At 54.0% G+C, this 14,819-nt stretch overlaps 1 long non-coding RNA gene across 3 annotated transcripts in view; it reads right to left on the bottom strand.

Moving 5' to 3' along the window:
• The window catches only part of LOC309612193, a 78,897-nt gene that overhangs the window by 35,121 nt on the left and 28,957 nt on the right, over nucleotides 1–14,819 (bottom strand). The gene's annotated exons all lie outside the window — the stretch shown is intronic.

Here is a 14,819-nt window from a genome sequence, read left to right as displayed (position 1 = left end):
TCAGGAGGGATGCCCACTGGTTCCTCTTGGGCCATGCGGGGAAGTCCCAACAGATAATGATACCGAGCAGGGCCCTGTGGGGCTCCTGGGCACGAAGTCTGTGTCCCCCATTTCTTTGATTACAGGAAACAGGCTTCATTCAGCCTCCATGACCTTCCCTGAGTTCCAACGGGCAGATTCAAGCAGTTGTTAATTAGGGAAGGGAGGGAATGCGAGACAAAGGAGAAACAAAGGAGACAAGGGAGAAACAAAGTCAAGAGAAACAACAGTTCAGCCTTGGGGCAAAGTGCTGGTGCCCCATCAATGGATACACACAACAATATCTCTGAGCTGTTTTGCAGGTGCTGAAACCCCCTCCAGGTAGGAGAAGTTAATGATTAATGACGGTATGCTGCCCACAAGCACGCAGACCCCAGACCAGTTGGAACCAGAAGGTTGATGATGCCGACTCCCACTTACCTCCCCACCAACCAATCAGAAGATTGTCCATGAGCTCATCACGCCCTCTTTGAACTATTGCTATAAAACTTCTCACTACCCACTGGAAGGGTGGGGGGCACGGTTTTTGGAGGCACTAGGCTGCAGTGTTCCCTCTTTGCCTGGCAAAGAGTAAAGTTACACTTTCTCTTTCCTCCTAAATTCTGTCTTCGTATTTCTATTCGGCACCAGTGTACAGAAGCCGAGATTTCGGCAAAAATAGCCTGGCACGTTCCCCTGGCCAGCCCTCCTGGAAATGTGGCCCCAGCTCCCTCCCCGATGCTGGGAGTCTGCTGCCCCAGTTTCTTAGGAGGAGATGAGGACGACGGGACACAGGGGCTGTAGAAACTGCTCCACGCGCACTACACGTGCAGACGTTTGGGCTGTAAGGTGTTTAGAGCTCACCTGGCCCAAATGCTCCCCATGAAAGAGGGCTGGCCCAGGGCTCCCCGGTGGAGTCAGGGGCACCTGGGCCTCCAGGCTCCTGGCCAGACCTCTGAGCTTCAGAGTCCACACCTGTGAACCTTCTCTGAGAATTAGGCCGTGACATCAGTGCATACAGATCACAGCAGAGGTGTGAAAGCCGCTTAAAAGAGGCAGGGCTGGGCAGGCCTGCTCTCTGCCCGCTTCCCTCTTCCCTACCGCTCCCCCAGTGCACACTGGAGTGACTCCTCCATGTGGGACACGGTCTGGAGGGCCCACCTCGGAGGGCCCTGTCCTCGGCTCCCCTCTGTCTCCTGCCGCCTCCTTGCAGGCTAAGCGCTCAGGCTCTTGGCTCAACTAGACCAGCCAGCTGCTCCCCACTGGGATTCGAATTCTGAAGAGAGAGACGCAGCACCTGGGCACGGTGAGCCAGTCCTCTCGAGAGGCTAAGGGGCAGCTGCTTGGCCCAGCTGTGTGGGCTCTAAATCAGATCTTTTAATTCCTGCTCTGAAGCCTCTAGAACTGCCATGGCTGTTGGCCATGCCCAGACCTGGTTTTCCACCCTCCTTTGAATTCAGTCTCTGTTATGGTTTGAATTGTGTTTCCTTAAAATTCATATGTTGACGTCCTAATCCCCAGGACCTCGGAAAACAACCTTAGTTAGAAATGGAGTCCTGGCAGATGTAATTAGTTAAGATAAGGTCATATTGGAGCAGGGTGAGCTCCTAATCCAATACGGTTGGTGTTCTTATAAAAAGGGTAAATTTGGATACAGGCCTGCATATAGTGAGAACACCATGTGAGCACGAAGGTGGCATCTACCAGCCAAGGAGAAAGGCCTGGAACATGTCCTTCCTCACACCTCTCACAGGGAACCAACCCTGCTGACACCTTGATCTCAGACTTCTGGCCTCCAGAACTTAAAATGCAAGAAGAAGGAATTCTCCTCAAGACTTCAACACAGGGACTTCCCTGGTGGTGCAGTGGTTAAGAATCTGCCTGCCAATGCAGGGGACACAGGTTCAAGCCCTGGTCTGGGAAGATCCCACATGCCACGGAGCAACTAAGCCCGTGTACCACAACTACTGAGCCTGTGCTCTAGAGCCCAAGAGCCACAACTACTGAGCCCATGCACCACAACTACTGAAGCCCGTGCGCCTAGAGCCCGTGCTCCACAACAAGAGAAGCCACTGCAATGAAAAGCCCGCGCACCGCAACGAAGACTAGCCCCCGTTCGCCACAACTAGAGAAAAGCCCGCGTGCAGCAACGAAGACCCAACACAGCCAAAAAAAAAAAAAAAAGTTGGTCTGTATGACATTCATTAGTGATATATCGACATTTTATCCATCAGTCACGTGAGCTTGGTCAATGTGAGCCCTTCCCCCAGAGATGGCAGATCCGGTTCCGAGCCTGCAAGGCTGACATCCAGAGCCCTGGTGGGTAAATAAATCCTTTAGGGTTCGGAGGCCCGGGACCTGCAGCAACCTTTCTGGGAGGGAGGGGCCTGCTGTTCCCAGCTGGGCACTGCCCCGCCCTGACCCATCTGTGATGGCGTTGGCTGAACGCTCCTTCACCACGGGCTGCCTCCCCCCACGTGGCGCCCTCAGAGATGAGGATTAATGGCACTCTGACTCAGTCAGCCCTCCTCTGAGAGCCTCCCCCGAGTCCCCTTGTCTCTGGGCTCCTCCAGGAATGTGTTTTTTATCCACTTGCCACTGGGCGGCTTCCTCCAGAGTGACACTCTCGCCAGCCCTGGGAGAGTCTGTCTCGTCTTCTCTCCATTCTGTGACTCTGGGCCCACCGGCCTCTCCACCCTAACCCAGGGCCCTTGCCTAGCCTCCCCCCCAGGCCACGGTGCTGCGGCCCATCCTGACTGGGGGCCGCGGACAGACAGCTTCTGGTCCCAAGCGGGGCCCACCCTCAGCCCGGACCACAGGGGGAGGCGCCACTTCCCCTGCCCTGGTGCCTGGACACTGCCTGCCCTGCCCACCAGCCTCACCCCCCATCTCTCCGGTCTTCTCTGATGCCTGCCTTCCGCTCCGGGGCCCTTGGAGCTCTGCTGCTTACCGTCTACCTCCGGGCCTCCTCACCGACGGTGACTCCTGACCCTACAGCCTGAGGCCTGGCCTCTGAGGCCAGCCCTGCCGGTCACCCTGCTGTAGTCAAAGCCCCAGCTTATGTGTGCCCTGCCCTGGCCAGCCTGCACACCCACTTCGCAAGCGGGCCTGGCAGCCCCCTGGAGCCTCCGCCCTCCACCCTGACTTCTTACTCAAGCCCTGTCTCTGCTTGAGTCAGAACCTTGGCTCCAAGCCCCACCGCCAGTCCTGCCTCTGACCCCGGGGCTGGCATCTGTCCCAGGCAAGCTGATGGGTGAATGGTTAGAGCCCGGTTCCCGGTGCAGTGGCAGACTGGCCCGTGTGTTTATCACCTGTGGTTCCCCAAGCCCCATAGAGTGATGGGGGCTCAAAGACAAAGGGGCAACAGCAGTGAGAGTTCACGGGCTGTCTGGAAGCACACGGAGCCAAGGTAACGGAGGTAGCAGCACTGAAGTTACACACAAGGCCTCGCAGAGCAGGTCAGCGGCGGTAAGGGTCAAGTTTGCCTTGCAGAATCGCAGACTCTTGAAGCTCTTGAAGCCGATGGAACCACAGGAGGCCTGGCGTTGGTAAGAGGGGAGTGATGGAAAGTCTTTATTCAGAGACCTGGACCCCCGGTGGGCATCGCTCTCCATGCAGCCAGGAGACCAGCCTCTCCCATCCCCGGGGGCCGCAGACAGCGTGTCCGGAGGATCTGAGCCTGAGATGCCAGCACTGGAGACAGGCTGGAAGGGGAAGGGGATGAAGGCAGAGTGGAGGCAAGTCAACGGACGTCCGCAGAGCAGTCCGGGCGGCCCTTGGGCCTCCCTCGCCTCCGCTCCCTGTGCTGGACGCTGTCTGGCTCCACCCAGACGCCGGGCCCCTGGGACTCCTTCCGGGCACCCCTCTCGGGCGTCAGCTGCCGGTGCTCCCTGTGGCCTCGCCCGCAGCTCTCCTGGGAGCACCGACTCGGGCTCCTGAAGCCACTTGGCCAGCACTTGCTCAGTCCCCCGGGGTGGCCCTCGGCCAGTGACTGACTGGTGGCTGGTCCAACACAGTTTTCTGTCTAGAAGCTTCCCTTTGAGCCCTCCGAGCTGGACTTAGCATGGCCCGGTCACTGTGGCTTGGATCTCGAGGGGCGGGAGTGGCCGCCTGTTCCCTACTGGCTCAGGAGCTGGGGCCGCCGAGGCCATCGGCCCTGACCCCGCGTCCTTATCTCTTTACACACGTCACCTTCTCTTCTCAGAGGTTCACTCTCTCTTTAAAACTTGGGTTGCTTCTGATGGCAGCTAGGAGCCCAGCAACACGATGGTGTGCGCCAGCCCTGCTCCAGCCCTGCAGGCCTTCCCCATCCCTTTCGGAGCTGGAGCTCTTCTGTCTACGGCTTCTCTTCTCCACGAGACCATCTCTTTGCTCTCCCTCCGTGCATCTAGCTGGGTGCCACCTCCTGTAAAGCCCCAGGGGACGCCCTGCTCCATCTCCTTCACCCCAGCCCAGCTCCCCCGCGAGAGGCTCACAGAGCCCGGGTGCCACCGTGCTTGCTCACGTAGCCGTTCTAGGAGGAGTTGCTGAGTGGATGGGTCCACAGATGTTTGAAGACACATTTGGGGTCTCAGTTTCCCTGCTCCTCTGGGAGCCTTTGACCCCAGTGCCCCCCAGGCTCCGGGGCGTTGCCCAGACTGGCCCGAGGTACACCGTCACTCACCTTACCCAGAGGGCACACCTCCTCACCCCCATCCTCCACCCCAGAGGTCCACTGCCTGGGCCCCCTCCTTGTCCAACTGCCCCCGAGACTCCGTCGACCCCTCTCCCTCCTCATTCACAAAGGCTGGCGCAGCCCCCTTCGGGGTTTTTGGTGTAGAGACTGGCCTGCTGAGCGGCAAGCCTGAGGGAGAGGAAGGACCGTATCAGGAGGCGGGAGGACGCACATCCGTTCCTGGCCGGGCACCCGACCGCTGCTCCCTGCAGCACCCCACGCTCACCTGATGTGGACAAAACCTCTTCCCGTGGTTCAGCCTAGCGTCTGGTATAAGAGCAGATACAAATGATCATGTTTGCAGAGGACGTGCCTAATCACATAGCGAAACTTCTAGAAAACGAGCGGGTGCAACTGAGAAGCTTTGGGGTCAGGAGCAGATCCTCCCACCACTGGATGGTCTCGGTCAGATCAGTAACTTCTCTGCCGCCATCACACCCTCAACTGGGAAATGAGAATGCCTCTCTGCAGGGCTGTTTGAAGATCAAACATAATCTCTACGTGCTAAGCGCTTGGGATCACCACTGTGCCGAGAGGGCCCTCGAAGGCGGCAGTGAGTATTATCACTGCTGTATTCCTCTTGCCGTGAAGAGTTGCTACCAGCCTGCAGGTGGCATCTTACTAGAACTTGTTCCCAGAAGATCAGCCTCGGCGCTGGTGTGCCGGGAGCATCTCAACTGCAGACACTTACGAGTGTCCTTGTCATCACCGCACGTTAAAGAGTTAAACATCAATTCTTTACCTGTGGGGTGACTTTGGGCAACTCTGGGAGCCCCTCTGGGCCTCAGTTTCCTACCCTGGAACCTCAGACTCACAATAGAGACGAGGACTCAGAGAGATCCCGGACCAGGGATGCCGTTCCCACCCAGGACCAGCCTGGACATCTGCGCCAGGTTTTGTTTGTACCCGTGCTGGTGGTGGAGTGGGTTGCTTCTCCAAGGACGCTGACACGGAACTCCACACAGAGGAAAGGTGCTCAAGTGGAGAAGTTTCAGGCACCCAGACAAGGCAGCGGGGAGATGTGGGCACCGTGGCCCATCCAGTTTCTCTCACTGACACACAGCACTGGCTGGTTCCATGAGAAACGTCTGCTCTGCGTCCCGAGATCCTCTCCCAGGCCAGGACCAAGGGTCCCAAATCGCCAAGACGCCACAGGCTATGGCAGGCGGTCCTGCTCCACCACTTCCTGGCTGGAAGACACCGGGCAAGTCACTTAACCTCTCTGGGGAGGGAAACAAGCAATTCCTGCAGAGAGGATTACAGCAGTGTCTGTGGTGAGGCAGCATAGCGCTTTGCGCCATGACACTCAGAAGTAGTAGCTGGTGTTCCCTCAGCCAACGGGGTGGCAGAACTAAGAACCGAAAGCCTCCCAAACAGACCTCAGACTCACCCTGATCCTCCCAGCATGGGTGTCGCCTTAATTATCTCCTTCCTCTAGCAAATCCTCCTGAGAACCCTTGGGATCTGTGGGTGAAAACAAGGAGATGCTCACGCAGCCCCAGACCAGGGCCACGGCCTCTGGGAGCAAACAGGGGAGGGGGAGCCAGGACCAGGCTGCCCAATGCCTGGGCAGGGCAGGGGTGTCAGGGGTCCCAGCCTGGCATCCAGGGCTGGCTTGGGGAGGTGCTCACGTCTGCAACGGGTGTCCTGGCTTCACCCACCCCTGGAGGTGAGGAGGCGGATTCAGGGCGGGGCCATGCATGCCAGGTGAGACCGAGCCGATGGGCAGCTCTGGGGCTGCCACCTGCCCACTCGCACGCAAGTGCACACGCACATGCACACTCGGCCCGCCTGGCACACGGACGGGGCTGTTCTCCCAGCCCCCGAGGCTCCCCCTTGCTCCTTCCCGGGTACGAGGATGTCTCGTGTCAGGGGCCCTTGTGCTCCAGCGCACGAGCTCCTTGCGGGCAGAGGCGTGTGTCACCCAGTGATGCCCAGCAGAGGTTTGCTGCGTGGAGGGAGGGTGGGCGACCAGGTGAACGGGCGGGGCTGGGTGAAGCCGGGTGGGCACCCACCTAACACGAGTACTTTCACTTGGAGCCGCTCACAGCAGCTGCTGGAAACAATTCTCTCCGTGCAAAGAGTCCACTAACTACCTTCTAAATAACCACCAAATAACCAGCAGAGCTGATGAAGAACACTGCCCCTTCTCACAAGCAAACACTGAAGGGCGTTTCTAGCATGAGTATTTGCGAATATAACATTTGAATGCGGTGTGGGTAGATGTTCTTTTCTATCTTAAGGAAAAATTTGTGGTTTTATGTAGCAAACTATGTTTATGTTTCAGAATTCATGTAACTGAACTTCACAACAGGTACAAAATCCCTCCCTGCACGTGTGGGGAAGGGCACACGCCTCTTTCTCCTTCCCCCCCCCCCCCCCCCCCCCCCCCCGTCACACGCTTACAGCAGAGGAGCCGATCAAGGAGCCAGAAGAACCGCATTCCATTATGCTGTGATTTTAGCAGGTCATGAACCTCTAGGAGCCTCAGTTTCCTCTTTGGTAAAATATACCTGCCTCTCTGGGTTTTTAAGGGAATTAAATGAATTTCTGCTGGTTGATACTTTTCCAACTGGGATATAATTTCCCTTGAGGAAATTTAGAAATGTCCTGAAGGCTCATGAAGCCATAGGATATACACGTTCCTCCTCATCAAAGTGTCAAAGCTTTGGAGAAATAATATTTCCTATGAAAACAAACATGAATTTATAATAGAGAATAATGTATGAAATGCAAGAATTTTTAAGATGAAACTTGAGACTCCAAAGAAATTTCAAACCTGGAACTCATGGCTTCAGGCTCTGCCCCTGATCTCAGTTTCTTTTCGATTGTGGGTTGAGTTGTCCCCCCTTTCCCCCAAAGATATGTTCTTGTCCAAAACCCCTCGTACCTGCGAATGTGACCTTATTTGGAAGAGGGTCTTTGCAGGTGAGGCCATGGGGGTGGGCCCTAATCCAGTATGACTGATGTCCTTGTAGGAAGAGGAGATGCCATGTGAAGATGGAGACACAGAGGGAGAGGTGACAGAGGCAGAGACTGAGGTGACACAGGGCAAGCCAAGGAGCACCAAGCGTCGGCCACACCAGAAGCTGGAAAAGTCTCAGAGGAAGCACAGCCCTGGTGCTCTTGATCTCGGACTTGCAGCCCCCAGAGCTGGGAGGGAATAAATTTCTGTTGTTTCAAGCCCTCTATTACAGCAGCTCTAGGAAACTGACACACTCCCTGACTTAGAAAAGTGTGGGAAGCCCTAAGGCTGGCCAGAGGGAGCAGGCAGACCTGTGACCACACCAGGCCCTGCCGCATCAGCTGTGCAGCCAAGGGCAAGTCACTTCACCACTCGGAGCCTCAGTTTCCGTCTCATGTGGGTCCAGCCCGTTCCTGGCAGGTGTCGCCTGTGTCATGATTAATGCCCGCTGCTACTGTCCCGCTATTACGTGTGGGTAACTGTACCAGCACCATCCACATCCTGGCCACCGTCTGAGGGGAGCTGGGCCTCCGGGTGGCAGGCCCGATTAGGCCCAGGAGGAGGGACGCAGCTCAGGCTATGCCCCGGGGCGCCAGCCAGGGAGGCCACAGGGATCACGCAGCCTGAGAGCTCAGAGAAGGTGCTGACCAGACTCACAGCTCCCTCCGCCCGCCTCGGACCCAAGGACTGAAGCCAGTGAGGGGCGTGAGACCAGACCCCAGAGAAGTCTCTTGTGCCCCCCTGCCCTGGGAGGCGGCAGTGAGATTCTACCCCAGCCGGAGGTGCCTTCCTGCTCTCAAACCAACCAACCTCGCACGGGTGCACGGGCAGGTTTCCTGGAGGAAGTGGGCTCAGACCAAGCTAGGCGGGGCTGGACTGCAGAACCTGCCCGCCCGTCGGCACTCTGTGGTCACGGGAGCCCTCGGGGCAGCACGGGGCCCAGCGCAGCGCGGGTGATGGTAAGTGTTTGTTGAGGTGAATCAAAGCAGGAGGAAGGAAGGGAAGGCAATTTCCTTCCTGGCTAACCGAGGCCTCCCCTCTGCTCTGTGGGAAGTTCTGGGAATGGTCCAGCACATTTGGGGCTCAGGACAGGGGGATCTGAGCTGTCTGCGACAGCTCTGCCCTCATCGCCTCCCGGGACCAGGCGGCTGGCCGGAGAGGGCTGAACGGCCGGGCAGTATCCACAGGGAGGCCAGCCGAGTGCGGTTCTCCAGCTGCCCCGAGAGTGCGTCCGGAGCCCCAGCCCCGCAGCCTGCCCGGCCCCGGGAACGTCTGGGCACCGTGGCAAGGGCACCACGCAGGGCGTGGGGCTGCGGCCTCACCCAGCTGGGTGCTCCTCCTCGGAGGCCCGGCCGGCTCAGCCCGCCCAGCTCCCCCCGAGGTCAGCCCGCTCGGGGACTCGAGGCCCGAGAGCCCTGCAGCCCGGCCGGTGTCTGCCCTGCACCCCACGGTCTCTCCTCTTCCCTGTGGACTCAGAAGGCTCTGCACAGGAAGGGAGTGCAGTCCCCTCTTTTCCAGAAAGCTCTGGAAGCAGCCCCGGCTCGAGGTTCCTCTCTCTGGAGCCAGCGCAGACCCCGCGCCCGTCCCGCCAGGCCTCACCTCACGCAGCCCGTGGGCGCCGCGGGGGCAGCTCCCCTTCTGTAGCTCCCTTCCTGCGATGGAGTGGGCGCCCTGCTGCTCCGACTGGATGGGGCAGAGCTCTGGTCTCTTGGTTGGCATCTTGACACTCAAGTCCTCCTGAGAGAAGCTCAGGGAGTGCTTTCCCCCCAACTTCTTCAGTCACTGACCGTCTCTTAGAAGACTTGAGGGCGACCTTCTCGTCCATTTTACGCTGGTCTCACAGCCCCCGTGTCAGGAGTCACGTCTGACCCACGTGTCCATCTGAGCGCGTACCAGGTGCCTGGCACTGTGGCAGACGATCTTGCACCTGCCTGCCATGCACCATCTGCCCGTTGGTGGGCGTGCCAGCAAGTAAGTGGTGCCCAACAGGGGCTTGAGGGTAGCGATGAGGGCGCCCAGGGACCGCTGAGGGGAGACGTCCCCCCGACAGGGCAGGGAGTGCGTTCCTGGAGAAGGTGTCTGGCCGCCACTCACGTTCACAAGCTGCCATTTTTAGCACCTATTAAGTGCCAAGAGTCTATGTCCATATCTCCGACTCTCAGGAACGTCCGTGGTGTGAATCATTACCCTCTTTACAAAGAGGAAGTCTGAGGCCCCAGGAGATCAAGTGGTGTGCCTGTGACGGCAGACTGATCAACCCGGGCCTCTCTGCACGCCACGCTCATCCTCAGCTCCTACACCGCACGGCACCCCAACAAGGCAGCATCCTGCCGCAGCCCCACTTGGCAGCCTCAGAGTTGGTGAGACCTGGGGGGCGGGGACCTGTAGGAATGAGACCAATGGGACCTTCCCCTTCCAAGCGCTAAAACCATCTTCCCCGTCAGGAGGCCCAGGGCACCCCGGTGACCCGTCTTAGCGGGGTTGGGGTGTCAGGACAGGCAGGCTGGGAGCATGCGGTCTTCCCACCCACGGTCTTGGGCCCTCAAGCTTTGGGATCCACAGCAATTCTCCCGTCCAGGGTCAGCTTTCAGTGCCATAAACGCTTGGGGCCACAAGGTGGCGCCTGCACCCCTCCCTCGGGGCCAAGTGCTCAGACAGCTTGAATTCAGCAAGGCAGCTGGGGCAATGCTGCCGGCTAGGGCCGGGGGACCAGAGACAGCTTCTGCCAGAGGGGCATCCTGGAGCCTTTCAGAATGCGGGGCCTCGGTGATGCCAGGGATGGGGAAAGGACCCCCAAGACGGAGGGAGGACCTGGAGTTTTGAAAGTGCGTTTGAGACAGTTCCCACCTTGGCTGCGCCTGAACCCAGATTTATGAGAAAAGTCCTAGTTGTACATCACAGTTCCCCAGTTGTCATGAATACTCTGTCCTTGTCACTTTGCACATTCCAATGTTTTTGTTCAGAGAAGACTCATAGGGTCTAGGGTCTGTGGGCAAAGTTGGAGGGACAGGAACCTGGAGAGATGGGCCTTGAATGCCAGGGTAAGGGGTTTGTTTAGGCCTCAGAAGGTGACAGGGAGCTTCTGGAAGGCTCTAGATCACTCTGGCTGCATGTGAGGGGAGTAGGCAGGGTCACTAGGGAATAAGCCACATCCTGCATTGGGGACCTGGGCAAGGAAGTGGAGCAGAGATGGACGGTTCCCAGAGGTGGTACCCCTTGTCCTGACACTTCTGCCCCGTGTCTGCACCCTCAGCTCCACATCCTTCTCTAGATGGTCACACGAGGGCACGTCCTCCCACCTCAATGCCCTCTACCACCCTTGGTCCCAGGCTCAGTCTTCCTATCAAAGCATGACCTTCCCATGTCCCATTCCTTCCAAGCTCTGCTAAGAGGGAGCTGACAAGCTCACGACCACTCTGTGCCTCTGGACCAGCAGGTATGTACACGCACATAACCCTTCTGTTTCAACGTCTGAGCCCAAAGCGGGGGCCCGCAGTGAAATTTCAGGCAGAATGGCAGGCCCGTATTTGGAGATGACCAAATATGGAAGGCAGGAGCCTTCTGAAGTGCCTCAAATCATATGAGAGAAATAGGTCCCCGTCATAACCAGTAAAATCAGCTCCCTTGGACCCTAGGACTCTTCTCTGGTTCCCAAGGCCGTCTCCTGCTTAATTCACAGTGACAATACGTCGACCAGCCGGTCCACCGTTAGCGTCTGGCTCTGCCCCAGGCCCCCCTTACTGTAGCTAGAAGGTGGTTACAGTTTGAACTCGGAGCAAGGGACAATTTGTGGCCCAGCAAGATGAAGTAAGAGGAAGTCTTGGGACTTCCCTGGTGGTCCAGTGGTTAAGACTCCACTCTCCCAATGCAGGGGGCCCGGGTTCAATCCCTGGTCAGGGAACCAGTCCCACATGCATGCCGCAACTAAAAGATTCCACACGCCACAACGAAGATCCCGCGTGCTGCAACTAAGACCCGGTGCAGCCAAATAAATAAGTTAAAAAAAATAAGAGGAAGTCTTATTTTAATTATTTGCCATAATAGTTTCAGAAAGAGGGGTAGATTAGCTCAGTCCAGTATGATTGGTATTTGGCAAAATCTAGTGAAGCAAGTGTTCTGATTGCTTAGGATTTAACAGGGATGCTATTACTGTTTAGCCATTAACGCTTCAAATATGATCCAGATGCAGTTTTAAAAGTGGATAAATCCACCAGAAACTAACACAACATTGTAAATCAACTATACTTCAATTAAAAAATGGATAAATCCAAGTTTAATAAATGGTTAAATCCAAGGAAAGTTTTTAAAAAAAAAGAGGGCTTCCCTGGTGGCGCAGTGGTTGAGAATCTGCCTGCCAATGCAGGGGACACGGGTTCGAGCCCTGGTCTGGGAAGATCCCACATGCCGCGGAGCAACTGGGCCCGTGAGCCACAATTACTGAGCCTGCGCGTCTGAAGCCTGTGCTCCGCAACAAGAGAGGCCGCGACAGTGAGAGGCCCGCGCACCGCGATGAAGAGTGGCCCCCGCTCGCCACAACTGGAGAAAGCCCTTGCACAGAAACGAAGACCCAACACAGCCATAAATAAATAAATAAATAAATTTTTAAAAAAAGAAAGAAAAGAAACTTTTACATGGCAAAAAGCACTATAAGCAAAGTCAAAATGACATACTGAAGGGAAGTACTTGTAATACACATATCAAAGATAAAACACTAATATGATTCATATTTAAAGAACTCTTTAAAATGTGAGGAGAAAGACCAAAGTTCCAACAGAAAACTGGGCAAAAAACATGAATATACAATTCACAAAAAATGGAATAAACGGCCCTTAAACATAGTAAAAAAATGTTCAACTTCACTCATAATAAGAGAAGTACAAATTGTAACAATACTGAAATACCATTTTCACCCATCAGGTTGGCAAAAATTCAAAAGCTTGACAACACACCACATGGAGAGGCTGTGGAGAAATTGGCGTTCTCAGGCATTGCTGGTGGAAATCAAAGGGCTAAAGCCCTATGGGGATGATTTGACAATACCGAACAAAACTAGACATGTATTTAACCATTGCCCCAGCAATCCCATTTCCAGGAATTTATCCTGAAGATTTATTTCCAACTTTATGAAAATACATATGTGCATGGTTATTCATTGCAACATTATATGTAATAGCAAAATAGTGGAAACTGCCTCAATACCCATAATCAGAGATTGCATGAATTAAACGTGGCACACCCACAAAATGGAGCACTAGGCAGCTGTAAAAAAAAGAATGAGAAAGAGCTCTAAACGTCCTTACGGAATGATTCCCAGAATATACTGTTAAGCAGAAGAACAGAGTGATACATTGTATGTTATCTTCTGTGTAAAAAGAGAAATAAGAAAATACATACAAATCTGCATATTTTTGCAAAATCACAAGAAGGGTAAACTAGAAACGAATGAAACCACATTTAATTACCCACAGGGGTGGGTAGGAATGGAGTGACAGGGAAAGGAAAGAGAATGATATTTCTCTGAATATACTTTTTCTGCATAGTTTTGACAAACTTTTGGAACTTTGTTAATGCGTCACATGTTGAGTAAATAAAATTCCATCAGTATGAATGGGGAGGTCACCACCCCTAAAACTGAATAAAACCAAAACAAATAAACTGAACTATATATCAAATCGATAACATAACCGCATAAGAAAAAGGAGGGAAAAAAAGAACTAATCCAAGTAGCTTTGAATGCAGTACTTTGACTTTATACCCTTCGTATAAACACAAAAAGAACTGCAAAGAATCTTTAACTTTACCTAATAATTTTGTGGTTGGTAGAGATATGAGTGTAACAATTCTGAGACAATTTTTGTGTATCATAAGACTGAGAAAATGAGATATTGTTAGGAGCCAGAGTTTTCATTGTGGGAGAAAGGAGGCATAAGTAAGGAACAGAGAAACGTGAGTGTATTAGTTTCCTAAGGCTGCTATAAAAAGTACCACAAACTGGGTGGCTTAAAACAACAGAAATGTTTTGTTTCACAGTTCTGGAGGCTGGAATTCCCAGATCAAGGTGTCAGCAGGGTTGGTTCCCTCTGAGGCTGTGAGGGAGATGGCTTCTCCCCTAGCTTTTGATGGTTTGCTAGCAATTTTGGCATTCCTTGGCTTATAGAAGCATTGCCCTCATTTCTGTCTTTGTCTTCATGTGCTGTTCTCCCTGTATGTGTCTCAGTTCCCCCTTTTTATAAGTATGCCAGTCATACTGGAGGAGGGCCCACCCTAATTACTTCATCTTAACTTGATCATCTGCCAAGACCCTTTTTCCAAATAATGTCACATTCACAGGTACTGGGGGTGGTTAGGACTTCAACATCTTTTGTGGGCACACAGTTCAACCCACAACAGTGATGAAAAACCTTGTAGTGTTGGATTGGGATGAGAGATTTCAGAATGAACTCATGCTTTAAAAATTCAATTTCCAAGTTCAGCCCCTATGTCACCTCAGCAGCAACGAGCATAACTGATGTCCAGATCTTGGTTTCTAAATGCTATTCTCCACCAAAAGGGACAGGACTCCTTGGATAAATGGGTGACTCTAGGGCTGGGAAGGGAAAAGCACAAGATGAGCCTGGAACTTTTTGTTATGCCTGAAAGTAAGGAAGGGCGTGATATAGGAATGGTGCGGACATGTCAAAAAGACGCTGAGCAAGTCCACTTGAAGAGGATGCCCCTGGCCAAATCTGGGACCATTTGAGCAGCAGAAAGAATGACGACAATAATGGATTATAACATATTGAATCAAAAAGAATGCATGAGTCCACAGTGATCTTAAAATGAAACCAACATACAAATAAACTGGGGGAGGTGGGAAAGCTCTTCTTTATAGTAGAAAGATGACAAATGTGGAAGGGATGAGAGTTCGAAAACAAACCTTCTGCAACCATCGTTGAGTAATTGATTCAAACAAGAATATTCAAACCACTGAGTAAATGATCGTTAGGTAAACAGATATTTACAGCCTCAAAGTATCTCCCCAGAGATTATTTAGTAATTACAAGGAGAAAAGATGGATATCTTTATGGTAGAGAAATACAGTGGAGAAGGTAGAGCGCACTGCCTCTGGCTTTACCAGTGGTT

The sequence above is a fragment of the Balaenoptera borealis genome, assembly GCF_965194805.1.
Source record: "Balaenoptera borealis genome assembly, chromosome: 15".
Lineage (NCBI taxonomy): Eukaryota > Metazoa > Chordata > Mammalia > Artiodactyla > Balaenopteridae > Balaenoptera > Balaenoptera borealis.
The sequence above is the reverse complement of the archived record's forward strand: the minus strand, read 5'-3'. Positions and strand labels throughout refer to the sequence as shown.